The following is a 10,149-nucleotide window of genomic DNA, read 5'->3' on the forward strand; positions in this document are numbered from 1 at the left end:
ATACAAAATTAAACAAAGTAAAAGTCAATACAATCCGAACATTGTACTAAGAGGAATGATCCATATCACAATGATAAATAAAAACTTCAAGGAGATGCACTTATACAGTCCTTTTAACCACTGGTTATACAAACGTTCAAGATCAAGGTTTTTCTTTTTTTCCCTTGTAACAGGCATAAAAGTAGAAAGATTTACATCTTTACTATCTTTTAGTCAAATATAAATTTCAAAGTGCAAATAAAAAACTTTGCTGATACAGTAAAGAAACAATAACATTTGTCAAAAAGGCAAAAAACAGGGTGGTAACGTTTTTTTCTTTTCAGTCTTTTTACTTAAAAGGATGCTAAACCCAAATTTTACACATTTCTCTATTCAGGATTATTAATCTGGAAATGGAAGTGATGAAGGCAAAATCAAATTTGGAAAATCTCAACTTCACAAACCAAAGTCAGAAGACTTCCACTGTAAGACCACAAAATGCATAAACTATCAGATTTACTAAATAGCTAAACTGTTATCTTCTCCACCAAGTGCTGTAATTCAGAACTCCACTTCCAGTTACTTATATTTTAAAATGTCACCTTAAAAAACATCAAAGTATTTTGTAAAATTGAGAATTTATATATTATATATAAGAGCTTGATAAAGTTTTGTTGATAATAAATGTTAAAAATTTTGAATAAACAGGTACAATGTTATTTTCTCCCAGCAAACTATTTATTGGAAGAATTTCAAGATACATGTTTGATGAATGTGAATAATCATATAGCCTGGCTTGCTAATTTGTCATGCTTTAGAAGATGAAAACACGTTTTATGTAAAAAATCCTTAATGGCTAAGGGAAAAATAAGGGGTAAAGAGGCGAGCAATGCTATGAAGAAAAATAGAGAAAGGGATGATGGGGCGTTAAAAAACAGAATTTATGCTTACCTGATATATTTTTTTCTTTCCGGATATGGAGAGTCCACAACGTCATTCAATTGCTAGTGGGAATATCTCTCCTGGCCAGCAGGAGACGGCAAAGAGCACCACAACAAGGCTGTTAAGTATCACTCCCCTACCCATAAGCCCCAGTCATTCGACCGAAGGGAAATGGAAAAATGGAATAACACAAAGATGTAGAGGTGCCTGAGGTTTAGTAAAAAATAACTGTCTTAATAAAGGGTGGGGTCGTGGACTCTCGAGAAATTTATCAGGTAAGCATAAATTCTGTTTTCTTTCCTAAGATATGGAGAGTCCACAACGTCATATAATTACTAGTGGGAACCAATACCCAAGCTAGAGGACACAGAATGAACAGGGAGGGAAAACACCACAGGCAGACATAAACAGAAGGCACCACCGCTTGAAGAACCTTTCTTCCAAAAGAGGCCTCAGCAGAAGCAAAAGTATCAAATTTATAAAATTTGGAAAAAGTATGCAAAGAGGACCAAGTTTCCGCCTTGCAAATCTGTTCCACAGAATCTCTATTTTTGAAGGCTCAAGAAGATGAAACAGCCCTAGTGGAATAAGCCGTAATTCTCTCAGAAGGCTGCTGACCAGCAGTCTCATGAGCAAAACGAATCATACTTCTCAACCAGAAAGAAAGAGAAGTAGCAGTAGCCTTCTGACCCTTACGCTTTCCATAGAAACAAACAAACAGAGCAGAAGACTGGCGTAATTCTTTAGTCGCCTGAAGGTAGAATTTAAGAGCATGCACAACATCCAAATTGTGCAACAGACGTTCCTTATGAGAAGAAGGTTTAGGACAGAGGGAAGGAACAACAATCTCCTGATTTAATATTTCTGACTGAAACCACATTAGGAAGAAAACCCAATTTAGTACGAAGGACCACCTTATCCGCATGAAAGATAAGGTAAGGCAAATCAAACTGCAAAGCCGAGAGTTCCGAAACTCTCTGAGCAGAAGAGATAGTATTTAGAAACAAAACCTTTCAAGATAACATCTTGATATCTATGGACTGCATAGGCTCAAACAGAGCCTGCTGCAAAACTTTAAGAAGAAGGTTAAGGCTCCAAGGATGAGTAACAGGTTTAAACACAGGCCTGATTCTGACCAAAGCTTGACAAAAGGAATGAACATCTGGCACATCCGCCAGACGCTTATGTAACAGAATAGATAAAGCAGAAATCTGACCTTTCAGAGAAATGACTGACAATCTTTTCTCCAGAACTTTCTGAAGAAAAGACAAAATCCTAGGAATCCTGACCTTACTCCAAGAGTAGCCCTTAGATTCACACCAATAAAGGTATTTACGCCATACCTTATGGTAAATCTTACGAGTTACAGGCTTGCGAGCCTGCAACATAGTCTTAATAACCGACTCAAAACCCACGCTTAGCAAGAACTAAGCGTTCAATCTCCAAGCAGTCAGCTTCAGAGAAACAAGATTTGGATGGAGGAAAGGACCCTGAACTAGAAGGTCCTTCCTCAGAGGCAACCTCCAAGGTGGAAGAGATGACATCATCACTAGGTCTGCATACCAAATCCTGCGGGGTCACGCAGGAGCTATTAGAAAAACTGACGCTCTTTCCTGCTTGATACGAGCAATGACTTGTGGAAGGAGCGCAAACGGAGGAAACAGATATGCTAGACCGAAAACCCAAGGAACCGCCAGAGCATCTATCAGAGCGGCCTGCAGATCTCTTGACCTTGAACCATACCTTGAAAGCCTGGTGTTCTGCCGAGACGCCATCAGATCCAACTCCGGAACCCCCCATTTGAGGGTTATCCTGGAGAACACTTTCCCGGGATGAAAAGTCTGTCTGCTCAGGAAATCCGCCTCCCAGTTGTCCACTCCTGGAATGTGGATGGCAGTGTCAGGGTGCCAGGAATCAGACTGAGATGAAAAGTGCAAAAATAATCACACCTTTATTAATAACAAAGATATAATAAAAAGTTCACAAGTCAAATAACAAGCCAGGAGTCAAAGCCAGAGCTGGTAGTCAGACGAGCCAAGTCAGGAACCAAAGCGAGTAGTCAGATGAGCCGAGTCAGGAACCAGGAGGGACGTCAGACAGCCAGGTAATATACAGGAACAGGAACTCACAAACAGATCTGAGACAAGGGCAAACCATACTGAACAGAGGCCCTTTAAATAATAAGTGATGACATCACAATTCTGAGACTGCAACCTGTCTCACACGGATGATGTACAACAGTCTGGCCATAAGAGGGTGTGCAGGAAATTAGCAGCATCACACACTCTGCACCAGATTCAGCAAGAAAAGGTAAGCAAAATGGCTGCCAGCAGCACATGGCAAACAGAGCAGGGAAAAAACCCTGGCAGGCAGATAGACAACAGTTGTGAGCCTTGTCCCACTGAATAATCCGAGCCACCTCCTTCATGGCTAAGGAACTCCTGGTTCCTTCCTGATGGTTGATGTAAGCCACTGAGGAGATGTTGTCCGACTGAAACCTGATAAACCGAGCTAAAGACAACTGAGGCCAAGTCATCAGAGCATTGAAAATCACTCTCAACTCCAAGATGTTTATGGGGAGAGCAGACTCTTCCCGAGTCCAAAGTTCCTGCACCTTTAACAAGTCCCAGACTGCTCCCCAGCCTAGCAGACTGGTTTCAGTGGTCACAATCACCCATGAAGGTCTCTGGAAGCATGTGCCCTGAGACAGATGCTCCTGAGAAAGCCACCACAGAAGAGTCTCTTGTCGATTGATCTAGAACTATCCTCTGAGATAGATCCGAATGATTTCCGTTCCATTGTCTAAGCATGCATAACTGCAGAGCTTTCAAATGGAATCTAGCAAAGGGAATGATGTCCATGGAAGCAAACATCAGACCAATTACCTCCATACATTATGCTACTGATGGCTGAACAGTAGACTGTAGAGAGAAGCAAGAGGAGAGAATTTTGGATATTCTGACCTCTGTCAAAAAAATCTTCATAGATAGGGAATCTATTATGATCCCTAAGAAAACTACTCTTGTAGCTGGAACAAGGGAACTCTCCCAGATTCACTTTCTATCTGTGGGAAAGTAGAAAATTCAACAAGCTTGTTGAAAAGATGGCGCCTGAACCAAAATATCATCCAGGTAGGGTGCCACTGCAATTCCCCGAGACCTGATCACTGCCAAAAGAGCCATCAGAACCTTTGTAAAAATTCTGGGAGCTGTGGCAAGGCCAAAAGGAAGAGCCAAAAACTGGAAGTGTTTGTCTAGAAAAGCGAATCTTAGAAACTTGTGATGATCCCTGTGAATGGGAACATGAAGATAATCATCCTTCAGGTCTATGGTTGACATGAACTGACCCTCTTGAACCAAAGGAAGAATGGGCCGCATGGTCTCCATCTTGAAGGACGGTACCCTGAAAAACTTGTTGAGCTACTTTAGATCCAAAATTGGTCGAAAAGTGCCCTCCTTTTTGGGAACCGCAATCAGATTTGAATAGAATCCTAACCCTGTTCCCTTACAGGAACTGGAACAGTCACTCCCAAAGAGAAAAGATCCTGAATGCAGTTCAAGAATGCCTCTCTTTTTACCTGATCCGCAGACAATCTTGAAAGGTGAAATCTGCCCTTGGGAGGAAGAGATTTGAATTCTATTTTGTAATCCTGAGATACTATGTCCACAACCCAAGGGTCTGGGACATCTCAAATCCATGCTTCGCAAAAAAGGGAAAGTCGGATTGGGGGCAGAGCCTTCATGCTGTCTTAGACTCAGCTGCAGGCTTTTTAGACTGCTTCCCCTTGTCCCAAGACTGATTGGGTCTCCAAGAAGACTTGGACTGTTCCTGCTTGGAAGAGGAAAAAGACTTTTGACCTCTGAAATTGCTAAAGGAATGAAAATTACTTTAACGTCCTTCAGGTTTATTTTTCTTGTCTTGTGGTAGAAAAAAGCCTTTTCCACCAGAAATCTCAGAAATGATTTCTGCCAAATCAGGTCCAAATAAAGTTTAACCTTTATAAGGAAGTGCCAGAAGCTTGTACTTGGAAGTAACATCAGCTGACCAAGATTGTAGCCACAAAGCCCTACGGGCTAGAACAGTAAAGCCAGACAATTTGGCTCCTAGTTTAATAACTTGCATGTTATTATCAGAAATAAAAGAATTAGCTAGTTTAAGAGCCTTAATCCTATCTTGAATTTTCTCCAACGGAGTCTCTTCTAAAATAGATTCAGACAAAGCATCGCACCAATAAGATGCTGCACTAGATACTGTGGCAATACAAACTGCAGGTTGCTATTGAAGACCTTGATGAACATACATCATCTTCGAATAAGCTTCCAGCATTTTGTCCATGGGATCCTTAAAGGAGCAGCTATCCTCTATAGGGATCGTAGTTCTCTTAGCCAGAGTAGAAATAGCCCCTTCTACTTTAGGCACCATGCCCCAAAAATCTTTAATAAAGTGAGCAACAGGAAACATCTTTTTAAAAATGGGAGACGAGGAGAACGGAATCCCTGGCTTCACCCATTCCTGAGAAATAATCTCCGTTGCACGGTCTAGAACAGGGAACACCTTCGCAGAGGAAGGTACAGCATAGTATTTATTAAGTTTACTAGACTTAGGGTTGACAACGCCAGATGAATCAAAGTCGTCCAAAGTAGCAAATCTAAAATGAACTTCCTCAGTATCAGGCAAAGGATTTACACTGTCTGAATCTGAGTTTTCACCCTCAGAGGCTGCCAAGGAAACCTCCCCATCAGACTTATGAGGAAGGACAACCTGCGTATAAGCAGCCGTAGTATGCCGCAGATACTGCAGAAGATATCTGTGCAGCAAAATCTGCAGGCAAATATACTCCGCCAGGAGGTTAAGAGGAACCGCAGGGCACTGCATGTTACGCCAGAGAGGCTTGGGACGTTTGACGAGAAAACTGTGGCATTGCCTGAACAGCATCATCCTGAGAGACTTTATCGGGCTCAGAAGGCAACAATTTATCTTTACATAGCAAAGTTTTAGCTAAACAAGTAGCACAGAATTGCATAGGCAAAACAATTTGTGTCTCAAGGCATAACAGACACTTATCACAAGCAAGGGATTCTTGATCCATGTTCATAGAAAATAATTTCTCCCAAAAAATAAATTTGAAAATTAAATTAGAATTAAACAACACTTCAAACATAATGAAAAAAAAACGCTTCAAAAAGTAGCAGCAATAAACAGAAAAGGCCCTCTATGCCCCAGAAGAGCTGGGGTGTCCTACCTGACCTCCTTAAAACAAGCTAGAGGACTAGCTACGAAAACAACACCTTCCTGTCTCACAAACAGGATCATAATGATAACTCTTACAGACTCTGCTCCGCTTTCACTATAAAGCGGAAGATCGAGTCACATGACCATTTCCGGCTAACAAAACAGCACAGAAACAAAAGAAAGCACGCGCTGCCAGAAATAAAGCCCCAAAAAGCCAAAATCAACATTAAAAACACACCCATAAAACCTTTATACACACTTCTCAAGCCGTAAGAGAGAAAAAATAAATAAGTACACAATATGTAAAGGCTATAAAAACCTGAACATCAGCTGAAAACAATAAGCAGCTGCAAGCCCTCCCCAATAAAGAGTTAATCTTTCCCAGCAAGAAAAAAAGTAACCCCTTAGTCTCTCAAAGCACATAAGTACCTGCACCCTGCCTATAAATATCCTCACAAAGGATATAAAATGTCCCCATAAAAAATTGCAATTTAGGTCTTTCTTAAAGTTCAAGTCTTCCATACCTAGAAGACAAAAAACACTTCCCTGCAATCCAACTGTCAGGCAGGACGACAGCTCACAAGACGTGAAAAGGACACATACTCCTTACAGAGACCTGTAAAAAAAAAAAAGTAAACCTACTCTGCCTTTCTATACTAGGGCAGCAATATGTTAGGAAACAGAGCAAGGCCCACCTCACAATTTCTTAACTGCTTAAAAGCAACCACTACTCTACTGCATTGGTTAATGTGGACTAAGCTAAACCCCAAATCCCAGCTTGCAGGGAAACCCAAAAATAAATTTCTTCAGACACCAAACTTCACCTCCTCCATTGACAGGGGCAAAGAGAATGACTGGGGATTATGGGTAGGGGAGTGATACTTAACAGCCTTGCTGTGGTGCTCTTTGCCTCCTCCTGCTGACCAGGAGAGATATTCCCACTAGTAATTGAATGACGTCGTGGACTCTCCATATCTTAGGAAAGAAAACAAACAAACACAACAGAACTTCTCTCTCTAGAAGAATATGGCTTCTTTAAGATCCCGAAATTAAGATCCCTAGCAAACCGCAACCTCTTTACATAGAAACACTATATAAATACGCAGGAAAACATAAAGAGCACATAATTAACTATGTGTTAGAAGACATGTAGTCATCCTAATGTCGTTACCCTAATTTTTTAATTATGCATTGGCTTATTAGGAAAATGATGACCTTAACCGAGATCTGAGGACTGCACGTGAGAACCTTCTCTATTTCCGTAACCGGCTAAAAGTTCTGGAAGCTGAGAAGAAACAGGCTGTTAAAGAGCTCAGAACATTACAAGAGGTTGGTAATTAATTTTCCAATACCCAGAATAAATGAATTAAAATGGCACTTAAAAGTGGATAGGAATCGAAAGTAATTGAAAACTGAGAATATTTACAGGCAATTTGCTTTTGAATTTCATAAGACTATAGTATGCACTCATAAACAATTTGAGTGAAAGGGCCAATAAATTCAAAGTTTGAAGCATCTTTTATAGTGGAACCTGTATTTATTGGAGATAACATTTGCCCATTTGTTCTTCAGGGGAGCCTCAATCAAACAAATGATGCAAACGAAAGAGTTACAGAAGTGCTTCGGGCCCAAAGCAACCTGCAAGAGGAGCTTGCTGAACTACAAATGAACTTCAATAACACCAGCTTGGTATGCACACTGACAGCAAACCTTAAAGGGCCATAATAGTCTACAAATGACATGCTTTAATCCATTAAAGCAGTGGTGGGTGTTAGGGGTTAGAAAAAAAAACGGCACTGTGCCTTTACATTGCGGTCTATGGGGAACTGTGTGTTCCATGTAAATATATATGTATATGCTTTTATATATACTGTAAACAAATATCCAGGCACTCAAGGCTTGAAAAATAAATTTCTTTATTATATCTGGTACATTCCGATGTAATAATATGCCAACGTTTTGGTCTTTACATTAGACCTTTTGTCAAGGGCATAAGCTGTAAATAATATAAACAAAAACAGAGAAAATAAGCTACTTGCACATCCAACAAACGAAACACAGCATGAATTTAGAACATTGTGTCACCGGAAGTGACGTCATACCTGATCAGGGTCCTGCTGTGCACATGCTCCCTAATCACACTAGCTGTAATTTATGTTCCACATAAGATAGGGAACCAATACACAGGCATATAGTTGGACATCTCTCTGTGAATAAAAGTCCTAAATAACAGAATAATGATTGTTACATAAATAAAAGTAGTGGACCTTTAGAATAATAAGTAGATCGTGATCAGGGGAGCTGATAACGGAGGGGAGATTGTGGTTCTTTACTATGGTGACTATAGAAAGGAAGTAATGACACAATTACAGGATGCTAGAATTTATGAGAAGTTACAGATTGACCCTACATTGCCAATTCAGAAAGAGGCAAATTAACTTATAGATGAGGGATTAAGTAAAGGATACATTAATGAGGACACAGCTTTATTTCTTACACAAAAGTCCCCTATTAGACCCATATAATATTGTATCCCTAAGCTACAGAAGGATCCCATCAATCTCCCAGGTCGACCCATTATTTCTGCCAGAGGGTCAGTCATGCAACAGATTACTCAATTCATTGACCATTATATACAACCATGTGTCTGGGAATTAGACCCAGTAATTAAAGATACAGGACATTTTTTGAATCTATTAGGTGATGTTACACTAACTAAATCCCAAGAGATAATACTTGTCACACTAGATGTTTCAAGTCTATACACTAACATATCCATAGATGAGGGAATTAAGATAGTGGGAGACACAATTTCTAAGAGTGATATATATCAGGGACCTGATGTTACATATGTACAGAAATTGATTAGTTTCATCCTAAAAAAACAACTGTGTAAATGTGAAAGAGATTACTATATGCAGAACATGGGGACCTCTATGGGTTCAAATGTAGTGCCGTCATTTGCTAACATGTTCATGCATGACTATGAAAAAAGACACATCCTGGGTGATCCCTTATATTCACAATATATTGACATGTATTGCAGGTACAGTGATGATCTGTTCCTAATTTGGAAGGGATCAATGACAGATTGGACAAATTTTATCAATAAATTGAATCGAATTAATTCCATGATCCGATTTATTATGAATGCCAGTTATACACATTTAAACTATTTAGATGTCATGGTGGTTAGACATGAGGAAAAACTAACTACTGATCTTTATTCCAAAGACACTGACAGGAATACTTTATTATTGGCATCTAGTTTCCATCCTAGGTCAGATTTATAGGGTTAAACGGATAGTTTCAGAACCTATAGTTAGAAACAAAAGAGAGACTGAAACAATTAAAGGAACAGTCTAGTCCAAAACAAACTTTCATTATTCAGATAGGGCATGTCATTTTAAACAATTTTCCAATTTACTTCTATCACCAATGTTGCTTTGTTCTCTTGGTATTTTTAGTTGAAAGCTAAATCTAGGAGGTTCATATGCTAATTTCTAAGCCCTTGAAGGCCGCTTCTTAGCTTAGGGCATTTTGACAGTTTTTCATCACTAGAGGGTGTTAGTTCATGTGTTTCATATAGATAACACTGTGCTCACGGATGTGGAGTTCCTAGGAGCCAGCACTGAATGGCTAAAATGCAAGTATGTCAAAAGAACTGAAATAAGGGGCAGTTGCAGAGGCTTAGATACAAGATAATCACAGAGATAAAAAGTGTATTAATATAACTGTGTTGGTTATGCAAATCTAGGGAATGGGTAATAAAGGGATTATTAATAAATAAATATTCAGGTGTAGAGTGTCCCTTTAACAGATATCTGGCTAGGGGTACCAACAATCATGTCTTAATAAAGCTAGATTGATAGCTACACTTGGGACTAAGAGTACCATCTCCCTTGTATGTGTTTTCCCCTACGTATAATTTGCAGTCCTTAAAAATGAAACAAGCTATCTATAAAAATTGGCATCTCTTACAGAGCGATCCTGCAC

At 39.6% G+C, this 10,149-nt stretch overlaps 1 long non-coding RNA gene across 1 annotated transcript; it reads left to right on the forward strand.

The window, feature by feature from the left end:
* The first annotated feature begins 427 nt into the window (after positions 1–427).
* LOC128665142 (uncharacterized) lies at positions 428–7,828 on the forward strand. Its single transcript, XR_008403006.1, has 3 exons — positions 428–464; positions 7,357–7,482; positions 7,726–7,828. It is a non-coding gene; the product is annotated as an uncharacterized LOC128665142 (long non-coding RNA).
* Positions 7,829–10,149: the final 2,321 nt, after the last annotated feature.

Source organism: Bombina bombina, chromosome 6 (assembly GCF_027579735.1).
Source record: "Bombina bombina isolate aBomBom1 chromosome 6, aBomBom1.pri, whole genome shotgun sequence".
Lineage (NCBI taxonomy): Eukaryota > Metazoa > Chordata > Amphibia > Anura > Bombinatoridae > Bombina > Bombina bombina.